We start from the raw sequence: 23,995 nt of genomic DNA, 5'->3' as shown, positions 1-23,995 counted from the left end.
GATCCCTTGGAGGTGCTTTCTCTGTGATAATTTTACCTTGTTCCTCATCAATTGTGGTCAGTGTAGCTGGGTTGATAGCTTTTTGCATCAAGTGTACAAATGGCTTGTGCAGGTTATTTGTGGAGCCTGATTGATGGAAATTTTAACCTTGCAGGCTACACTCGACCTTTGAACTATCAAAGTAAACGAGTCCAAATTTCACTGTTTTCTATCCATTTTGTCACTCTCTCTCTGTCGTCTGCCTGTCTCTTTAATGTTTAAACCACCTCCCCTCACTGCTGCATTCCTGACCAATCACGTGGATTTAACCGAAGACTGGGGGCGGGGAATAGAGAACAAAAACAGTCGGCTGCCATTTTGTTGTAAGGAGAACGGACTCGTTCGCGAACAACACACTACTCACTGTAGCGCTCCGTATGTATCCCGAAAAATAGTTCGTATGCCAAGGTAAAATTGTCAAACATTTTACGTTCGTAAGCTGAAAAGTTCGTAAGCCAAGGGGTTCCTAAACCGAGGTATCACTGTACGTTCCGAACGGTCGTTCGTAAGGTGAATTTGTTTGTAAGTTGCTTCAGTGCGATATTTCGTGTGGTATGTATGTTTAAGGCTGATATAAGTATTTTAAGGCTTGTATAAGTAACCTGTATAGGGTTGTACTGAAAAATAAACATTTAATGAAATATATGTTCTATATAGCTATGTACATGTACAAATGGAGAGAATACTACATATGTTAGAGAGAGCAAAAATGTTCACATGTACCGTTGTTCGTAACTCGAATGTTCGTCTGTAGGGGAGCATCTGTTGATTGATTTATCACAAAAAAAGATGTTATTCAGTTTGGTTTATAGTCTCCCTCAATCTATATACCTGATACATATTTTTGCATGGTGTCTCTTCATGGCCTATTAAAAAGTGCCACTGCCACCTACTGCAGTGGTTGTGTAATTACACTTTATTAGAGGACAGCCAAAAAGTGAATATAGGCTGAGAATGACTGACTAATGACAAAATAATATATTATTGTAATTCTGTTTGGAACTGGTACCTTTACGTCCCAGGTGTCAAAGTCAAGGCCCGCGGGCCAAATCCGGCCCACCACATCATTTTTTTCGGCCCGCAAAAGCAAATCAAACTTGTTAAATTCCATGATGATTGCTAAAATCTGAGCCAAAATTTCATATTTTTGGATGTCAACCACAATAAAAGTCATTATTCTTGACTTCAGATTTGAAAACGAGTTATTCATTAATTTGCTGTGTGCTCTATATGTAACATTTGAAGGGATTTAAACATTCTAATGGGTTCCCCAAATTCATAACGGCCCTCGAGAGGAAACCATAACTACAATGTGGCCCGCGGCAAAAAAATGACTTTGACACCCATGCTTTACATTGACTGAAAATCATAAATTCCTTGGAAATCTTTCACCGTGGAACATTCGTAAAATTCCCCCGTTTAAATTACCATGGGCCTGTTAACAAGCATTTTTAATGACTTGCTTTGGTTAACCACTTTTTACACTTGAATGCCATAAATGTTTGTAAAAAGAGACCTGAGCTACATTTGAGTTTTATTCCACGCCCCTCCAGCTTCTAAAGAGTTCTATTTTTTTAGGTCTGTCGGTTTGACAGTAGTTGACAATGTGAAACCATATCTCTTAAATATAGCCCATCTTTCATCATGCAGACATGTTCTGGAAAATTCAGCTTTTTATTAGGACAAAGTTCCCAGAGGCTGGCAAGGCAGTAAAAAAGTCAAGTAGATAAAAGGGAAGGAGACAAGGATGAGGAAATGGATGAAAGCTTTAACATTTTCCATATTATCTTGTGAAAAGTTGTGTTCTCTGCCCGCTTCCATTACAGGTTTTACCTTCATTACTCTGAAGGACACAAAGAACGTGTGGCCGAATGATTTTTTTTTTTCACTCCACATTTCGGCATAGCGTTTTGTAGTGAGAGAAAAAAAAAGTAGTAAATTAGGGATGTAGTTGTGTGACTCACTCTGCTTCTTCAGTTTTTGCGCGTCTAAAAAAACTATCCGCAAGCCCTGCAGACTCATAAAAGTGGCGACATATCTGAAGCTCGCAAAGATAAACACACTCAGGTATTCATTGAGCATTTTATAGGCTGTCCAAACAAAAACATTCTGTCCTCTCTCTATTTTTTTAAAGGCAGAGACAACCGGTTTCTATGTTCATTATTGAGCTAAATACAGTGATACCTTGGCTTACGAATTTCATCGGTTCCCAGAAAGTGTGTGTAAGGTGAAAAGTGTGTATTCCAAATATTAATTTCCCATAGGAAACCATTAAAATGAGAATAATCTGTTCCCAGATGCCCATAAAACACAATTTTCAACTAAATAAGCCTTAAAACTACAAACAACATACCTTACTTTATCTATAAAAATGTGTTATGGTATTGTAATTAAAGAAATAAACTGTACTGTATAATAAAGTCGTTTTATTTACCTTTGTGATGGTCGATGGCTTGATGGAATGGATCGATTTTTGCATAGTATCTCAAAGAGCTTTGGCTTGTACATAAGGGAAGTTGTGATATTCCAACAGCAACAGATGCAGACAGACACACTAGAAACTTCATTAATAGCTGGTTCTCTTGCTTGTATGTTCTCTTCAAATTATACAGATGGCTTGTGTGGGTTATTTGTGGAGCCTGATTGATGGGATATTTTAACCTTGGAGTCTACACTGTGTCTTTGAAATATCTAACTATAAAGTTGAAACAAGTCAAAATGTCACTATCTTTTCTATACATTTTCTCACCATTTCACTTTTGTTTTATTCACGTTTGTTTGTTTTTTTTTGTTTCAAGCTCTGTCGTCTCCCTTCCATGTGTGTGTGTTTCTTTTTCTGTAACCTCTCCCCCGCTCACTGCTGCCTGTGTCGTGCTGCGTGTGTCCCCTCCTTCCTCTACCACGGATCTTGACCAATCACGTGCGGCTTTAACCGAAGACTGGGGGCAGGGAATCGAGGATAAAAAAGCCGGCTGCTATTTCAAGAGCTCCAAGAACCGGCTTGTTCGCGAATGACACATCACTCATTGTGGCGCTCCGTGTGTTTCCCGAAAAATAATGTGTATGCCAAGATTATATTCTCGCGAATTTAACGTTCGTAAGGTGAAAAGTTTGTTAGCTAAAGTGTTCGGAAGCTGAGGTATCACTGTACTATGTAACATATTCTTCTTAGGCATACACCGTAACCTCAATCAGAAATTTATATACACTTTTAGCACTATTCTGAAAAAAAAAACAAAAAAAAAGTTGTTTTATGGTTGTTTTTGGCTTTAACGTTGGTGACACCTGTCATATGTAGAAATGCAATTTTCACAGGGCAAACCCAAAGTCTAAAACTCTGTGTTTATTGCTTGAATGGTCAATGCAATTGCGCAATATCAAAGCAATCAAATTCGTTTAAACTATTGCTGAAATTAAATACAGGTAGTTTCAAACAAAATAATGTCACGTTATTGGAAGACGGTAGCTGAATTGAACACTGATATGTTTTATTTCTGATCTCATGTAAAAAGAAAAATAAAGTAATTGGCTTCGCTCTTGCAATACTTTTGGATTGGAGTGTATGGCTGAGACAAAAGCTGCTCTAATGTAGAAATACAAGCAATAAATGTAGTCAGACACCCTCGATGCAGAATGTATCGGTTTTATTTTTTTTAAGAACCATCTGTGAGTGTGCAGGTTTTGTTCCGCCACAGATGCTTCTTTTGTGCTTCGCTCCAAATCTTAATAAGCTGTTAAAATATTTGCAGAGACTGCTTTTCTTCATGTCTCTCCCTCCCTTTTTTTATTAGTGTTATTATTATTTATACCTTTTCATGGACAAAAAATTGAGATGTCTACTAAATGTGATTGATTGGGCTTAAAAAAAAAGGCCATTATTGCCATTAAGCGCCACATGTCAGCTGCCGCTTTTGTGGCGGCTGTATTTCTAAGCTAACCAGTGATCCATGAGCACAGGCGGGAGGAGGAGCTGAGGGGGAAGAATGTAACGCCCTGAAAAGAAAATGCCCATCTCTCTCTCCCTTTCTATGGATCTGTCACATGATTAAAAATACAGCTGCAGTCACGAGCATATATGAGGGCAAAGCCAGTCAAGAAAGAGAAGGGGAAGAAAGGGGGAAAATAGGACTGAGGAAAGCTAAACTTTGAATTATACAAAGTAGAAATCTTTAATTTCAAGGCTATATGGAAGGCGAATAGAAGGTATCTTGGTCGTCGACAAACTTAGCACAATGTGGCTGAATCTGAACGAAGCCAATGAGGACCTATCTTGGGAGGCTAATATCAGCGGTTAGCTGAGCCTCTATCGTAAGCCTGTAGTTGACAACACTCAAGGATGATGTGGACATTAGTTAGTCCGTAAAGTTAACTTAGGTTGTCCGTAAAGTTAGGTAAACTTGCCATTTTTTGAGGATTTTTTTAGGCTTTTTAGAGCTTGTCTTCAGTTCGTGAGGTACGTCATACTTAGCCGCTTGCTTTCTTGAACATTATCACTATAGCAAGCGGCTATTCTTATGCTTTTCTTATGGTTCATTCCCACATTGAATGAAAACAGCTGACGTTCCAGGTTCGCTCTAACACTGTGTAGTTCGATTATGCCACATAAAACCATAAAATAAGGAGAAATGTAATCAAAGTAAAGATGATGTAGAGTCACAAACACATCTGTTCATGTAGAAAAACTATATTTCATCCACAAAAGCTGTATTCCTTATCAAAATTAAAGTCGTAAAAACATCATGGAAGCAGCAATAAAATCTAGAGAGTCCTTGTCGGAATTTGGATATTAATCCATTGTTACACCAGCCTCATTAAAACCTTTACTGGTCACCATCAAATTGAAAAACAGGAAATTGTGTCCTCTACAAAGCTAGATCGCACATCGAGCATCACACAACAAATCAACAGTGGGTCTATAGCCAAACAGAGTCCAAGAATCAACAAACAAGAAACCAAAAAAAGGCTTAGTGAGTGACTTCAGAGCAGTAGTTTGCATTTTAGACATGTTGATTCATATTCATCAGGACCATTGTTGCAACTCTGCATCTTAAAACATTTTCTCTTCAAAGTCATCATAACCACCTTATTACTAGAATTGTAACTATAATTTCCATTGAGCATCACTGCGTGTAGTTGTTGTGTTTCACGTTTTAAAGACAACAAAATGTGGGCAACAAACCTCGCATTTTAGTTCTACAGGCCTCTACAGCAGCTTCTAAGTCCCTTTCCGTCCTACTATTTTGTATATTTATTTCTCTGATCGTGTTTTGTGTATTTTCCTTTTACCGAAACGTACAGGGACGAGATGGGCATCTTCATAAATGCAAATTTCCCCATTGTGGGACTATTAAAGGCTTTCTGATTCTGATACAGATTTTAGTTAAAAAATTAAATACCTGCTAGATGTTGACACAAAGTCATCCGATGAAACTTGCTGAGGAAGCTTTTGTCCAATGTAAGGTTGCATTCCATGTCCGAAGATGTTCCAGTCGTATCATCTGTAAAACAATTGATATTGGTCTTTATATTCTAGAACACATTTTTACTTGTGTGACACAAAATTCAACCTCTGCATTTAGACCCATCACAAAAGTAAAAATCAATATAGGATGGTTCTCCGTTTTTATACTTTTTTTTGTACTTCTATGCTGACAAGAGATAATAAATTAGCCTTTTTTCTCCCGCCCCAGATTTGATCAGGAATCAATAATCTATCACACCGATAAGCTGAATCGATAATTGTGTTAATTATCTCTAAAATCTTATCAATTTGCGGCATTTATGCTTCGAATGGGCCATTGTCTGTCACTGGATGAATAATGGCCGACCAGAAAATTCATTGGAAATGTCAGCAGACAAGCCTCGATTGAATGAATGTATAGTTGATTGAAAAAAATACAAGAAAACATCAAACACGCATGTCCACAGACTGGATATCCATGACACACTATTATATACAGTGATACCTTGGCTTGCGAATGTAATTGGTTCGCAGACAGAGTGTGTAAGGTGAAAAGTGTGTTTCCCAAAAATTTATTTCCCAAAGGAAACAATTAAAATAAGAATAATCAGTTCCCAGGTGCCCATAAAACATAATTTTCTACTTTCGTAAGCCTTAAAACTACACAAAATATAGCTTATTTTATGTATAATTAATATGCTAGGGCAGGGGTGTCCAAAGTCGGTCCTCGAGGGCCGCCGTCCTGCCTGTTTTCCAGCTCTCCCAGGAGCAACGTACCTGATTCAAATCATCAGGACAATTTTGATGCTGCTTCAGAGCTGGCTGATGAGCTGATCATTTAAATCAGGTGTGTTGCTCCTGGGTGAGCTGAAAAACAGGCAGGACAGCGGCCCTCGAGGACCGACTTTGGACACCCCTGTGCTAGGGTATTATAAACACTTGATGAGGAACATAACCTTCTTCTCTCACCATCTTGAGGAATGATCCCTTGTAGTTGCTTTCTCTGCGATAATTGTACCTAATTCCTCATCAATTGTGTTCTGTTTAGCTGGGATAGCTCTTTGCGGCAATGGTACAGATGGCTTGTGCGGGTTATTTGTGGAGGCTGATTGATGGGAATTTCAATCTTGCAATCTACATTTTGCCTTTGAACTATCAAAGATGAAACAAGTCTAAATTTCACTGTTTTCTATCCATTTTGTCACTCTCTGTCGTCTGCCTGTCTCTTTAATGTTTAAACCACCTCCCCTCACTGCTGCGTTCTTGACCAATCACGTGGCTTTAACCGATGACTGGGGGGAATAGAGGACCAAAACAAGCCGGCTGCCATTTTCTTTTAGGAAACGGGCTCGTCGTGAACGACACATCACTCAGTGTGGCAGCTCCATGTGTATCGCGAAAAATAGTTTGTATGGCAAGGTAAATTTTTCATAAATTTAACATTCTTAAACTGAAAAGTTCGTAAGCCAAGGGGTTCGTATACTGAGGTATTACTGTATTTACAAAAAAAAAAAAAAAAAAAAAAAAAAAACGGTAAAAATACAAGTTTGTAAAACCAGGTGAGTGAGACGAATGTGCCTCCATAGAACTTGTTGATGTAAAGGAAAATTTGAAATTCCACTTTTAATTGCCATGAATAGGGAAAACGACCTTTTAATGGCGCACATAAAAATAGTCGGTCATGTAGAGGGCGTACTAACCCATCCAACGTCACCTTATACGTTGAGTAAATATTTGGTGAGCTACATTTCCAAAAAAATGTGGACAAAACATTTTTATATGCATATAAGTCCAATGGAAGGCAGTCAATGCATGTCACTGTACTATATAAGATGCATTCATGAGGCAAAGGGGAGAACCATAACTCAAATCAGCGCGATCAATGTTAAACGATGGACAGGGATAGCAATGAGAACAGACCTATATTGACCCAAGACCTAAGGCCCAAGTCACGTTGGGTCAAAACCCACCTGCTTGGTGAGTACGTTCAATAATGGCTGCTAAGACTAACTGTGAAAATGCATTCATCATTTCAAGGTCCTTGCTACTTCTCGGTTTGTGAAACAGCCCCTCCCCCTAAAAAAAAATAACAAAATGCTACCCTTGCGGAAAGTGTCTGATATGGACAAAATACACATACGGCGTCACACTTTTGCGGTGTCATTCCAATCATGACAAAGTAGGTCAAATAATTGGATTGGATTTGCCTTTAGTCGTCTCACAGTAGAGAAATTTACATTTCACAGCAGCAAAGATATGAAAAGAACAGGAAAGGAAAGAAAGATGTAGAAAAACAAAATACTCTACAAAACTGCTCTAAAGGTAGACTCTCTCGCAGCGCTATCTTGAAGTCAAAAGAACCACAAAACTAAATAACAAATCTGACAATACAAAGACACAGACAGTCATTCAATCTTAAGCACTTTCTGAACCCGTTTTTGCATAATGAAGCAGTTCCAGATGAAAGAGGAAAGGATCCAAGCATCCTTTTCATCAGTGGACGTCATGGTGAAATATGCACATCTACTACAAGCTAAATGCTGAAAGCAAACATGGAGCTGTAGCATCCATTGACGGAAAGAGATCCGCTTCAATTCCAAGTCGCGACAATTCCACATATGCATCGTCGTTTTGCACTGGACTTCTAATTGCATCAAATTGTATCCTCGAGATCTGGCTACAGCGTTTTCTGTTAGTCTGCTTAAAACGAGTACCGCTTTCAAGGACAACCGACACCATTTTTTGTTTCCTAACTGACTCAGAAAAACGTTTTATAGCATCTAAAATACCCAAAACATGCAGGCTGATATTTTTAGTCAAATGCAAAACACCAATAAAAATGACATAAAGTGTGCTAAAACAGCAAAAAATTGAGCTGCGAATTGTGGATTTTCAGAAAGTCCCGCCCCCAGTTCGTGACGTCACGCCAAGACGTCTTGCCATGCTCGTGAATCAAAACAATGGCTTCAGATTCGGAGAAGATGCTTTCTTGTTACTCATCCAGTTATAAATATGATTCAAATAGTTCTGAAGTGGAAAGCATAAATGTTTGCAATCTATTAAAGGAGTCCTCCCATATCAATTCGAGCCGTCAATGACAGCAATGCAGCACCGGGAAAATGCAGAAGATTGCGCCCAAGTTCCGTTGGAAATGGGCTGATTTGTCTGATGGGAATTTGTGTCAGCGAATATCAAATAGTTGTCTTGGTGCAACACACAACGATTCACCGTTGCGTTATTGATGTTTTTTCCTTCTAATTTCGCCATCAACACGGATCAACACGAAGTTTTCAGACCAAACTAAGTTCCCCAAAATGCATTGTGTGTCGCTTTCTCGGTCAGGGGCGGTCCAAACGTGACATCACGTGGGGATCGTCTTGCGTTAAATTTGAGCGAGAAGAAAGCAGAGCACTTGTTGAATTGGACATATGTAAAATAACATGACAATGAGGGACAGATCAGTGCAAAGTGAGCCTATGGTTGTCTTCTGTGGATGTTGCTAACATAATATAAGCGGCACTAAAACAGGGCTGCGTCTTCCCACAATGTCCATGATGTAGTAGGGCGGTCCCCCCTAAGGAAAAGTCTCCTTTAAAACAGCTGGTGTGTCACCTTAATCCGATAAAAAAAACATCCTCATATCCATAATTGTAATCAAGATTGACAGGAATGTCTCATGGTAAGGGTCCGCATTCATCGGGACCACCATTATCACACAGGATGGCGTTTCAAAATGCCCACCTGGCAGGCGAGAGAGGGCTGTTTGCTTAGCGACATCAGCTTTCTCAGCGGGGTTCCAAGGTTACATTCAGGTCCGCCACACACGCACACACATGGTGGTATCTAGAGTGTGTAATAGGAGCCAAAATAAAGAGGCACTTAAGGTTTGGCCCCAGCACGCACAAAGGCTTCCTCAGTGTGTCGTATAATAGGGTCTGACCGTGTTAGCCCCTCTTTAACACGCCCCGTTTTCACCACACATCTGCGTTATGAATGTACAAGTGTGATTTCAACACGTAAACAAGCATTTGTAGGCTCTTAAGTACATTCCGAAGCAACAGATGGCGCTCTAACTCCAAAACGTACCGTTGCGTAGCCAATTTTGATTTTTCAGAACAGATTCATTGCGTGCTAGCAAGCCTCAACATGCCTTAAATCTCGCCAATTTTGTGGCAAGGGTATCCATATTTCAAAATATAAGTTTCTATTCTATTCTATTCTATTACGTTCTATAGTACTCTGTTCACCCAAATGAGCCCCATTTAGAAGCTAACATCTTCGATAGATGACCGAAGCTAAAATGCCAGGCTTTATTAGCCTATATGCCATGTAATTGGGGACATTGTTTCAAAATTTCACCTTGAGAAATAGAGCCAGCTCTGTCCTAGTTTGCTCCTTGGGTCCTCTGGCGGATATGGGCAACAGGAGCACGCTAACTAAGCTAGCAGCTCGGATGGACAGACCCTCCCAGGCTATTTTTTTACCCCCTCCTGGCACTCCTCCCTTTCCACTCAACAGATAACCCCAAGGTAATTGCTCTGATTGTTTATTGTCACATTTAAAATGTGTATGACATTTTTTTTGTTTGTTGCAAGCAAAGGCATTAAAATGTATCTCTAGCTAGCCGTAAGTGTTCACCATTGTCTCACGGAAGCTGTTAACACCTGCTCTTTATTGTTTGTCATCTTTCCGCCTGCACTTCAGTCACTCGATGGCCCAATCGAGAGCGCTGTTGGTGCTTGATTGGCGATGGGGGATAAGGGGGAGTGAATGGGGGAGACGGGGACCTGTGGATGCTCAGAGATATGGCTTCCCAGTGTCTGGAGGACAATTAGCTGCCTATCAAAGAGCCACCAGGCCATCCTCCCTGATTTGCTATCAGCGTAACAAGCGTGGAGGAGGAGGTGGTCGTGGTGGTTCGGGGGTTCTCTGAGCAAAGAGAGTAATACCTTAATATGGACATGTCTTTGTCTTCGAGGTGAGGATTGTTGTGCGGGGCCATTTGCATTAATTGAAGTCTACAGTGAGTTGTCACATGATGACATTTATTTGGCAGGACAGTTAAAATGACCGCAATAAATTGATCAGTGAAAATAATTCGCTCAGTTGTTGATTAATCATGTCTTGATGTACAATGGGTAAAATGGAACCTCAACCAGCAGATACAGTATTCGGCTAATAGCCTTAACTAGTTTGCGGTCATACGTGTTAAGATGAGCAATGATACAGGAAGCTAGCTAAGAACATTCCGGCAGCACATTAACTCCACAGTCCAAGGCAAACGTTTTTTTACGAACTAATAATTGCCGTTTGTTATTTTCATCACGTATAAAAACAGACTTGACACCCTGGCAAAAGCATGTGTGATGTTTGCCATTGTGGCTAACATAAATAAGAGGATTGTTCGATCCCATGAAGAGAGTCTGTCACAGTTGGACAAAATTTCCATGTTTATTGGATTTTTATTTTCACGCTGACAAAAGGGAGGCCCATCTGCCTTCAAGCGGCTCCTTATTGAGCAGCGTTCCCATGAAAGATCCTTTTAAATTGCCGTAACTGCTCATATTGAGCTGACAAAGTCCAACCGTTCAAGTTCCAACAATATAAATTAACTCATTCACTGCCATTCATGAATTGATTGCGGAATTGAAACTGTGACGTAGAGCGCCATTCTTGAATTTATTCGGATTTTGTTTTTTTCATGCTTGGGTGCCGATAGAGTGCTTGCCTCTGAGAATGTTTTTTTTTCATTTCCCTTTTTTCCATGTTTGCTCTTTGTTTCAGCTGTTGTTAAAGCCCCATATAAACCAATATGTATGTATTGCAGTGTATTTTGAACAGCCACCCTCATATCAAGCTCATATAACTCCAGCCCCATCTAATTTAGGAATTAACGCTTTATTTCTGATGAAAGAAGAGCGTCTAAATTTTCTAACTCTGTATTGAATGTTTATGTAGTCCTAAAACTCAATATTCTGTGGGTCCTGGAATTCATGTGACAATGACAAAAAACCTGGCACTGAAGTGGACACCAATCGCGTCGGCCATTTTTGCACATCTGTATCGATCTATCTATCTATCTATCTATCTATCTATCTATCTATCTATCTATCTATCTATCTATCTATCTATCTATCTATCCCAATGTCCCAGCTGCCTGACATCACATTGCCCCCCATCCACCAACCAACCCAACCCCCACAACCAACAAACAGGCGAAGGTGAGACCCCCGTTAAAAGATGGCTGTCTTCCCCTCACCCAGAAGTGAGCGACCCGTGTCATATTTCGGAGGGGTTATCAAGCGGCTCATTGCATCGAGGCCTGGTCGTAGCAGGAAGCAGCTGAACAAAGTTACTATGAGCAGCGCTGCGCTCACTCTCCTCTAATTGATTTTGACTGCATTTGCTTAAATCCAACAGTGGGATGAAGTGGAGGAGGTGGGGGGCCTGGGGGTGTCACATGGAAACCCAAATGTGTCAGTTTGTACAGAGACTGTGGCACTGTGGGGAAGGGGCAATCACATAAGGGGGCTCGGTCAGGCACTCTTTGGAACATACCCGCCACCCTTCCCGCCCTTCCCTGCCCCCTTTTTCTCTCCTATACGCACCTCTGGTGGTCCCAGCTCATTTCCTCAAGTCAGTGGGGAGCATTGACGCGGCGTGCATGGCGGCAGCGCGTGGACACCCACATTGGGGTGTAACATGCGCACGTGTAATCCATGACCCAACAACACTATACTATCCATTCTCCTAACCCCATACACACACACAAAAATACTCTCTCACATGCACACTTTCATGCATATTCACCCTCCACCCTTCTCTCTATTTTTCTCTCACAAATACACACAAATATTCCCAGCAGGGTAGAGGCAAAATGACCAAAAATCTTGTCGCTGGCCATTAACTCATTCATTGCCATTCACGAATTTATTCGGGAATTGAAAATATGACAGTGCGCCATTGCTGATTTTTTGGGGGGTTTGTTTTTTCTTGCTTGGGTGCTGATAAAGCACTGGACAGACTTCTGTTTTTTCCCTTTTGACCAACACTGTACGTATTTCTTATTTCTCTTAAAAACTCATTTTATGCAGACCCGTCACGTAAAATTACAGGTCAGAATGAAAAAGCCAAAAGGAAAAGAAGAAGACTTTTTAATGTACTTTTTGCTTTTCTACCGATTTGCTTCGAAGGTCTTCCCTGTGAACGTTACAGCCAAAATAATAATAATAATAATAATAATAATAATAATAATAATAATAATAATAATGATGATGATGATGATAATAATAATAATAATAATACATTACATTTTCAGTGCCTTTCAAAGCTCTCAAGGACACTTTACAGTCACAGACAAGCATAGGTACTATAATAAATAAAATACAATCACAAATAGAATGTAATAAATAAAATACAATTATAAATAGAAACAAGAGAGAGAGAGCTACACGGAAAATGCAATTTGAAATCGGTGGATTCTGAGATGGGACTTGAAGGTGGGAAGAGAATCGATGTTCCGAATGTTGGGAGGAAACCCCAAAGAAGCGCCAGTAAACTTGGCAACAGCACCGAAATGCAAAGCCGTCCGCGTTGGCTCCAGGCGCCGAATTAGGTCGGTCTGTTTCTAGTTAGACAGTCATTAAAGAGATCTTACAGCCACAGCAAATGGTTTCCTGTCCTGAGTGCTTAACTCCTGTAGTAGGAAATGTCCTGGGCCGTAAAGGCTGAACCCCGCTTCCTGAACAGTTTCTTTTTTTTTTTTTAATTTAAGTGACCGCAGAGGCCAGGCGGTGTGTTCGGACCAGTTTGCGTAAGGTCCAATCAAACCTGCAAGGGGGGAATGTCGCTTGACCCCGATGTGGTACTGCCCATTTAAACAGGTGGCGTCCATTTCTGGAGGCCTGGTGGTGTGATATAGGAATGAGAGGCTTATTCAGCCTATTGGAAAAAATAACCGTGATGGGGAGGGTGTCGGTGAGGGGGGGGGGGGAAATAAATCATGAAAGCTCAATTGCTTAGAAAATATCATTCATCAGGGCAGATATGCACAATGGGCATTGAAGGGAATGCCCTCAGGAGATGGACAAGCAAATTACAAGGGTTAAAGGACAACCGACGTCTCCGGACAAGTTGTGTCCATGATTTGTAAAATGGCTTCAAATGACTTCTAATGAGTGTATTTTAATAATATTCCACCGCATATAGCTATATTTTACGTTTTAAGACTCACTCTGAATATTCAGGAAGTCTTGTTTTTGAGTTGATGACGAGTCCGTACGTGACGTAACGAAAGGACCGCCCCCTGACCGAAAAAAGACACATTATAGCAGTCCTTCCATCACGCCAATGTATTTTGCTGTATATGTTTGGTCTGAGAACCGTGTTGCACCCAAAAGCCGCCAGAAAAGGGCATCCTTTAGCTGAATCTTAACTCATTCACTACCATCCACGAATTTCTTCGGGAATTAAAAATATGATGTGGAGCGCCATTCCCGAATGGTTCCCTGAGATGGTTTGGACATGTCCAGAGGAGAGACAGTGACTATATCGGGAGAAGGATGCTGAGTCTTGAACTGCCAGGCAGGAGACCGAGAGGAAGACCGAAGAGGAGGTTTATGGATGTGGTCAAAGAGGACATGCAGGTAGCTGGTGTGAGAGAAGAGGATGCACAAAATCGGGATAGATGGAGGACACTGATTCGCTGTGGCGACCCCTGAGGGGAAAAGCCGAAAGGAAAAGAAGATTGAGCAAGTTTCATGGGGCGCTATGGCGGCTTCGGAAATTGACTTAGCATTGAAAATGCAAATGGGCATTTTTAATGTGAAATAAATACTGTATATGTGGTCTCACATGTTTTCCCCTTTTGTTTTCTTGTAGCTCAATTAAACAAGAAGACATTCTTAGTTGTGCAGACCACCTGTCAGTTTCAACTATGCAGGTAACTCCTTCCTGTTTTGGAACAAAAGCTCTGTCTTCTCAGCGCTTTGTGTCTGGCCTTTAAGTGCATGCATCATCTATTAGTCATGCGCAAACACATTCAGCATAACGCAGCTTCGAGGCGGCCTTTTACGGCTCCGGCCTCGCATATGTCTCCTCGTTGTTGGAACACAAAGGCTGAAAATATGATATTAGAGCAACAGGCGTGGTGGAGGGAGGCGGGGGTAGCACGTCGGAGCGGGGGAGTGTGGAGGTGGGGTGGGGAAGTGCCTGAAGATGAGTACTTACATGACTGTTATGAATCAAAGCACTCAAGAGCGGATAAAAGTACCGTAAACGTCAGGTTAATAGCTGCTTGGGATGTGCGTATGACTTTTTAAAAGGAAAAAGACCAACAATGAGTGCGTTGTAAAAATAACAAAAGAGGCGGGGTTACCGGCGGGTCAGATTCCTCAAGTTGACTTCAAGTCATACAAATGTTCCTGCGGGTTGAACAGAAAATGTTGTGGTCTGTAAATGCCACACAATTAAAAATAATAAATAAATAAAATACAATAGTATCAGGAAACAATAACGTATAATGTCGTGAAAACAAATTAAAGGTATATTTTGTGTCGTTTTAAGGCTTGGAAAATTAGAAAGTAGAAAATTATGGTTTATGGTGACCTGAGAATGGATTATTCTCATTTTAATGGTTTCCTATGGAAAATTAATTTTTGGGATACACAATTGCTGTCAAGCTAATGTAAACCTCAGTTAGCGCATGCTAATTTCATCCTTTTCCTTCTGTGTTTTGTAGTTTCCCTCCGTTTATATTGGAAACTTGCTAAATTAATAGGAGCTTTGAAAGCGACATTCTGACCCAACTTATTTTTCAAGAGGAGTAAGTTTGATACACCCAAAGAGAGCAGTACAGATGTTTATGTAGTCTTAAAACTCAATATTCTGTGGGTCCTGCAATTTGAGTGAAAATTACAAAAACTCTGGCATTGGAGTGGACACATTTTTTGCACATCGTCAGGCAGTGAATGAGTTAAATAAACAATAAATAACATTCAGGGAACAACATTGCATTTATAGAGGATTAAATTGTAATCTTATGTTTTGCTTTTAAAACAAGGGGCGGTATACGCAGATGATATAGCAAACAGTAGAACTTATCTTTCACCTAAATTAGCATAGCATCATATATGCTAGTGATTACTGTTATATTATTTGTTAGGACATATAGGTCCTTACATTATTTTTATTTTCATTATTTCATTAGTGGGGCTTGAAATCATTTCATGAGGGGTAATTGTTTGACCAGTTGGGCGGCAGAGCAGTAGCAATTTGCATTCTAAGCTAGCGACTGATCTTGATTGAGTTCATTTTTATATTTAGAAGTTGTGATCACCGTATTTTTTGTTTCTATGACCTTGAAGGACAACCGACATCACTTTTTTTGTTTCCTAACTGACATCAGAAAAACGTTTTATAGCATCTAAAATACCATAAACATGCATTATGATATTTTTAGTCAAATGCAAAACACCAATAAAAAATGACTTAAAGTGTGCTGAAACTGCAAAAAAATCGAAACCGGAAGTGGCCAGTTTCCGAAGGTCCCGCCCACTTGTTGGTGGTGTCAGGCCAAGACGTCTTTCCTTGCTCGAGAATCAAAACAATGGCTTCAGATTCGGAGAAGATGCTTTCTTGTTACTCAACCAGTTATGAATATGATTCAAATAGTTCTGAAGAGGAAAGCATACATGTTTGCAATCAATTAAAAATAATTTATTCCATGTCATTTTGAGGCATCAAGGGGGGGGGGGATGTCACACCCAAAAAAGGCAGAAGATGGCGACAATTAATATTTTTTTATCAGAATTTACCGTAATATATGGCCCCAAATAAACCTGTGTATTATGGGAAGCTTCACCTTTCAGGCAGCCACATTGCATATGCCAATGATGAATATTTTTTTTTTGTGTCTGGGGCTAATGTCAACAGACGCCAGATATGTAACTTGAGAACACAGCATCGGTAATGATGGTGTCCAGTCATTAGTCATGGCTTCTCGTGCAAACAGAAGGTTCACTCATGACACAACGGTCGGCAGCTTTGAGATAGAGAATGGATGCCAAATAAAAGCAAAACAAAAGCTGGACATGTGATTTTTTTTTATGGAGCATTTAACAAAATAAGACCAAGAAAAAAAGCAGACAAGCCCGCAAGGACGAGTATCATTTTTTTTTTTTTTTTGCAAAACTGCTGCCGAAGCGCCGTTTTCTTAGCCAATCTGGACATGGGATATTTGTGGAGTGGCTGAACAAACACTGATTTGCTGCTATCGTCGTCTTTCCCAGCAGACAGGAGGAGTGTGGGGGAGGTGAAAGGGCAGACCTATCAACCGCGGCACCAAATTGACAGGAAAATTACGTCCGAACATGTGTGACAACAGCATATCTTGTGCGACCTCAGCTCAGTGAGCCTCGAAACGCTAAACATTGAGGTTTTTTTCCATGTTATATAAGAAGGAAAAGTGGGGAAAAAAAACAAAGAAACAAAGTCAATATGAGTGAAAAAAATTGCAATCTTAGATTTGTGGGAATATTTTCAAAATCGTAAGAAATTAAACATGTTGAGATGAAAAATGTATCTTTTTTTCTCACTTTTTAAAAAATAAGTGAAACATAGCTGAAGGTTAATTAATAAAAAAAAGTGTGAATATTTAAACCAATGTTAAAATATTGAACTCATTCACTGCCAGGCGTGCAAACACCAGTGCCAGGGATTTTGTCATTGTCACTCCAATTTAGGACCCATAGAATATTGAGTTTCAATAATAATAATAATAATAAGTGCAACTACAACTACTACTACTACTACTAATAATAATAATAATAATACTGCAACTACAACTACTACTACTACTACTAATAATAATAATAATAATGCAACTACAACAACTACTACTACTACTACTAATAATAATAATAATAATACATTTCATTTCTAGGCACCTTTTAAAACTCTCAAGGTCACTTTACAGTCACAATATTTTTTTTTCTGTGGGTGAGCAGCGGCAGCCACACGCGCCAGCGTTCACTCAACCCGGAAGTAACATAAAATGATCATCATTACGCAACAACAACAATAATAATAATAATAATACTTCAACTGCTATTACTACTACTAATAATAATAATACAAATACAAATACTACTACTACTAAGTCTCTCTCTGTGGGTGAGCAGAGTTTCAGGACTACCTCGGAGTTTTAGGATTACCTAAACACTCAACGCAGCGTAAGAAACTTTACACTCTCTACTTTCATCATAAAAAAAATTATAATAATTCCTAAATTATATAGGTCTAGAGTAATATGAGTAATATGAGCTTGAAATGAAGGCAGCTGATATTAATACGTCATATTTTCATTTTACATGAAGGTAATTTTATCAGTGTAAAGTCATTTTATATTTGTCTAAGACCCTTAGAGAATTAAATTGAATAAAATACCAAAAACTTCAACTTCAAAGAAAAGACTCACATTTCCTAAAATAAATAACGGACGTAAACTTGGAGTACTAATTTGAGACTTCGATGCCGTTCTCATTCCAAGAGAACAGTGAGTGACGATAGTCATGGCCATGTCAGTCCCTGTTGCTTAATTTTAACCACGTGCGGCGAGAGCTGGTATGCAGGAAGAGGAAATGGCACTTAAAGTGACCATTGTTAGAATTCACAGCCAATCTTGAGATAATGATGCTAGGGTCAATGGCAGACAGTCCATTCGCGGATAACATCTATTCTCCCAACTCCCCCTCCTTTGAGTTTGTTAAATCACTACCATCGAAGGATTCGGGTGAGGTGATGACCTTGCTAGCGCGATGGCATTTGATTTTATGCGCTCACTTCAGACGCCTGCTCATGTTACTGGACATATAGCAATACCTCGGTTTACGAACCCCTTGGCTTAAAAACTTTTCGGTTTACAAACGTTCAATTTATAAACATTTTACCTTAGCATACAAACTATTTTTAGGGATACACACGGAGCTGCCCCAATGAGTGATGTGTCGTTCGCGAATGAGCCCGTTCTCCTAACAAGAAAATGGCAGCCGGCTTGTTTTGTTCCTCTATTCCCCGCCCCCAGTCGCCGGTTTAAGCCACGTGATTGGTCAAGAACGCAGCAGTGGGGGGAGGGGGAGGGTTTACAGACAGAGAGAGTGAAGCCATTCTCCAAAAAATAAAATGGCCGCCAACATTTTTTTTACTCTATTCCACGCCTCCAGTCTTCGGTTAAAGCCACGTGATTGGTCAATAACGCAGCAGTGAGGGGAGCTGGTTTAAACATTAAAGAGACAGGCAGATGACAGTGAGAGAGTTTCAACTTTGATAGTTCCTTGTAGACTGCAAGGTTAAAATATCCCATCAATCAGGCTCCACAAATAACCCGCACAAGCTATCAACCCAGCTAAACAGAACACAATTGATGGTTGAAAAGGTAAAATTATCGCAGAGAAAGAACCTACAAGGGACCATTCCTCAATAGCGTGAAAGAAGAAGGTTACGTTCCTCATCAAGTGTTTAATGCTGATGAAACCGGCCACTCCATTCCATCTAGCCATCAACGACCATTACAAAGGTAAATAAAACGACTTTATTATACAGTACAATTGATTTATTTAATTATAATACCATAGCACATTTATTATACATAAGGTATATATTGTGTAGTTTTAAGGCTTAGAAAATTAAGTTTTATGGGGACCTGGGAATGTATTATTCTCATTTTAATGGTTTCCTATGGGAAATTAATTTTTGGGATACAAACTTTTCACCTTACACACTCTGTCTGGGAAACAATTAAGTTTGTAAGCCAAGGTATCACTGTACTGTAATATATTTTTTTGTGAATTAAAAAAGATCAATCACTTCCGTTAATAAAGCGGTTAAACTGGAGAATGATTCTGTGTGACAATAATGACATTAAGAATGGATGATCGATGGATAAAAATACAAAAATATGGTCTTCTTCTGTCCTATTTCAAGGATATGAAATTGCCATGACAACACAGTCGGCGTCTGATAACCGACGGATGACAACTGTGCATATTTGCACATTGTCCGCTTTTAACCTTTGTACAGCGAGCTAATGAGAACATTCATTAGCTGCGCGTTGGTTGGTGGGGCTCTCATTGTTTTTTTCCTGTCCTGGCTGGTAACCCTTTACCATGACGACTGCTAATTACGGATGAGTCTTACGCATAACCTTTGCCCTTGGTGATTTGCCTTTTTTTTTTTTTTTTTTTTACTTGTCATTCCAAACGGCAACGTTAAATTATTCACATCTCTAAAACGAGCCCCTGGACGCAAGGGGGCGGAGAGACCTCTAACCTTCAACTCTGGTCTTTGGTCACAGAAATCCATAGTTTTTAATATGTCATTCCCACGCAGTTGAAAACTAGATCTGGCTGTTGGTAGATCAGAAAAAAGTATTTATATTGAAATAATTGAAAAAAGAAGTCTAAGATGTCATCTGAGTAGGTAGCCTTGTATTTTGTTGTTGTTTTTGGCACAAAAATGCCAGCAGTTTTTGCGATTGGCACAAAAATGCCAGCACTGTTTTTGCGATTGTTCGTTTTTGCGCCTGTAATAGTAAAATTTTCACAGCCCCACTTTGCTCAGTGGAAAAATTGGTGCTGTTGGACAGTCTGCGGCTGGTTGAATACATGGCTTGAGGAGCTCGCGATCAGAATCAGAATCAGAATCAGAATACCTTTATTCGTCCCGCAATGGGGAAATTTGCAATGATGAGAATAAAAAAGCATAAGTGCAGAGCGCCGATGCGTATGTGGAACTGTCACGGCTTGGAATTGAAGCGGATTTACGTGGAACGGGAGATGTGAGACAATATGTTTTCATCAATGGATTCTAGAGCTTCGTGTTTGCTTTTAACAATTAGCTGTTAGCAGACGTGCACATTTCACCAAGACGTCCCTGATCCACTGGTGAAAAGGAAGATTTGATCCTCTCCTCTTTCTTCTCAAACTGCTTCATATGACAGAGGGTGCAGAAAGTGTTTAGTATTGAATGACTGTCTACGTCTTTGGGTTGTCATATAATTGGTTATTTAGTTTTTTTTGTTCTTTTGACTTCAAGATGGCGCTGCAAGAGTGGCTGCCTTGACAGTAGCTCCCGTAATTTGTTATTCTACTTTTTTCTTTCCTTTCATAACTTTGCTGCTGTGAAATGTAAATTTCTCCAGTGTCAGACTAATAAATGCTAATCTAAACTGATCTAATCTAATCTAATGATTTTCTAGTGCTAATTTACATTCAAATATACTTATTGGTTATTGTGGTATCTGGTCCTATTTAGATGAAAATAATGCCACAGTTCTGTCACATGAAAGGCAACAGGTCGTGACATCCAGCTGCCTAGTTAGCTAGCGATCTGGCTATCCAGCTAGCCACCAAGCTAGCTAGCTATTTGCTATCTAGCTAGATACCAAGCTAGCTATCTATTTGCTATCTATTAGCTGTCTAGCTGGCTATATATTAGCTATCTAGCAAGCTATTGGCTACCTATCTGGCTTGCTATCTAGCTTGCTATCTAGCTGGACAGCTATTAGTTAGCTTTTTATCTATTTGAGTTACTTCCGGGTTGAGTGAACGCTGCCGCGTGTGGCTGCCGCTGCTCATCCACAGACAAAACTGATCCTGTGACTGTAAAGTGACCTTGAGAGTTTTGAAAGGCACTTACAAATCAAATGTATTAATTATTATTATTATTATTATTATTATTATTATTATTAGGGTTTACATTGTGCTATTTTCTGGAATTGTTCCATCACGACAGAATACAGCATGCAAACACAATAAATAATTTCCAGACCAATGAAGTGATTTCTTATTGCAGGTTGGTCAGTCAATCAGTGTGAAAGAGGCTTCGGATATTACATCCAAGATGCTAAATTGCCATTCTGTCCAGGTGCCATTCAAAAGAAACAATTTCGATGTGAAAAAAGGTGGACAAAACACCAGCCAGGACAGGACAAAAGAAAAGGGACCAGGAGGTCAAAGCATTAGACGGTGAGTTGATACGTCTGGTGTGCCCACAACCTCGGCCATGCAGGGGGGTGCCACGTCTAATCCCCTCCCACACAGCAACATGGAACCATATGCTTCACAAGGCCCCAAATGCCATATTGTCACATTTTTTTATTATAAGTGCTGACATCAAGGCCGTCATAAGCAAAAAAAAAAAAAAAAAAAAAAAAAAAAAAAAAGCGACCTCGTCATTCTGCCTGCGCTATAATTGTGGCTTAGTGCTTTGATTAATCGCTCTTTAATCTGATCGCTGAATTTATGTCCCTCATCACAGAGAAATAAACCCAGCCGTTGATTATTCCTTCTCTCTCTTTCTTTTGCGTGAGGATTGCAACTCAATTATCTTTGTGATTATCCTGCGGGGTTTAATTTAATCAGCCCCCGGTCATATTTTAGCACAACACGCTATCATAACATAACATTGTACTGCACTTAAGCCCGTTAGTGCCTTAAAGTTAATATTGATAGACTAGAAGTGTGTGTGTGTGTGTGTGTGTGTGTGTGTGTGTGTGTGTGTGTGTGTGTGTTGTGTGTTTCTGCGTGTGTGCGTTCGCCTGCGTGTGAGCTTGGTAACAGATGTCATAATTATGCACGTGTTAAACATATTTCACACTCGTCAGGCGGGCCCTCGTATTAATCTAACGGCAATATGTTTCGCTTGTGATCTGCCACCACACAATCTGTTCAGCTCGCCGCTTAATTGTGACACAAGTACGAGCGGGAGGAGGGTTAAGGAGGTTCAAGCCTCGTCGAGAGATCACGGTCTAATTGTAGCACTTGGCAGCATGAAGGAGCCATATTTCGCAACTTGAATTCCATCTTTATTATGGATCACTGACACAAAACACAAAAATTGGATTTCATCAATGATGCACTGCCAATGGTCCACCAGTGATGCGATACATGTTTTGTGAGGTCCGGATGACTCCAGATATGGAGTGAGGACCACCGTTTAGAGTTTCGAGAAGAACGAGTGTTACATTTGAACACTAAATGTCACCCCATTTCCCACTTCAACTTCTTTAAAGACAAAGAAATAAAAAGTGGACTTGAAACTGAAATACCAGCAGGATTGAGGTTTCTGAATGGCTACATTCAAAGTCCTCACCCGTATAGTGAATTTGGTTAAAATATCATTTTGCTTTTAGTGGTATGAACTTTTTCTTCTCATTAAACACGCACAGACACACACATAAACACATACAGTCAGTAAGAAGTGTGTGTATCAAGTCAAATAAAAATAATTTAACAAAGTGCCAAAAAATCATTTTCGGTGAATTTCTGAGGACCTTTCTTTAACTTTAACAGATGCATATATGTACCCTCTACAAGCCTTTAGAATGAAAAAGTTGTGAGAACCAACCAAAAGGTCCTCACTTGTCAAAAATGTCCTCACTGCGTATGGTATAAAATGTGAGTGGTCCTCACAAGACTAGTCATACACACACACACACACACACACACACACACACACACACACACACACACACACACACACACACACACACACACACACACACACACACACACACACACACACACCATTAATAAGGGTGACCCCCAAGGTACCAGTCGAGGGACCATACCATTCCTTAGAAACACATTCAAAATTACATTGTAACCTGGAATGGATGGACACAGACTCGCCGCAACAATCCTGGTTCCTCTCCAATATTGTTCAACCCGTCGGGACATCCCACATGCATCGACATCACTCGCCTAAGAAAGCAAATAAAAATGTGGGTTCAATTCCAAAAATTCAAAAAATGTGGGTTCAATTCCAAACTGTACAACCATTCAGTGACAGATGGTTGTCTTGTATGTACACATTCTCATGACCATAACCACCTTGGGTCATCACTTGAGTGGTCTCAAAAATTGCTGGACCAGTCAGGATATCCCTCAAGTGGTTTTAGGACTCGCATTACTGCTCAAATTGAGATAGGGCAGCCCCGGAGCTAAAAAATTTAATTGTACCTTGGTGTTTCATTAGAGTGCTACAAAAGTAACTACTGACCTGGCATGCACATACGACTCCAACCTGATCCAGCTCGTTTTTTTTTTTGTTTGCCCAAAATGTAAATCAGAACTAATGACATCTACTTCACAATGGATCTGGCGAAAATCCATTTTTATAGTATATTCTTAATGTCCACCGTATACCGAAGAAGCACGGAAAGTAATTTTTCTCAACAAAAAAATGGTGTCGGTTGTCCTTTAAGGTTTAGCGTTTTGGGGGGGAACTTGATTTCATGGTTTGGGTTTTTGTTAACTGATTGAATGATTCAGAATTTTAGCATGACAGGTCGCAGGTAGATGTTTTAGGGTACAATTTAGGTTGGAATGGAGGTTTTGGGTCGGGATTTAGGGGTCATCGGAAACTTGCTGAATGGTTAGAGTAACGTTAGAGGTTGTATGGGCTAATAAAACTATGGTAAACATTAAAATCATAGAC

General features: G+C 39.9%; 1 long non-coding RNA gene across 1 annotated transcript in view; it reads right to left on the bottom strand.

Annotated features, from left to right (window-relative positions):
* The window catches only part of LOC148900927 (uncharacterized), a 100,358-nt gene that overhangs the window by 615 nt on the left and 75,748 nt on the right, over positions 1-23,995 (bottom strand). Inside the window, exon 2 of the long non-coding RNA XR_016114498.1 lies at positions 5,436-5,537. This is a non-coding gene — a long non-coding RNA (uncharacterized LOC148900927). The remainder of the gene's footprint in view (positions 1-5,435; positions 5,538-23,995) is intronic.

Source organism: Hippocampus bargibanti, linkage group LG03 (genome assembly GCF_051943395.1).
Source record: "Hippocampus bargibanti isolate YZ-2025 linkage group LG03, ASM5194339v1, whole genome shotgun sequence".
Classification (NCBI taxonomy): domain Eukaryota; kingdom Metazoa; phylum Chordata; class Actinopteri; order Syngnathiformes; family Syngnathidae; genus Hippocampus; species Hippocampus bargibanti.
This window is presented reverse-complemented; position numbering and strand designations above follow the sequence as displayed.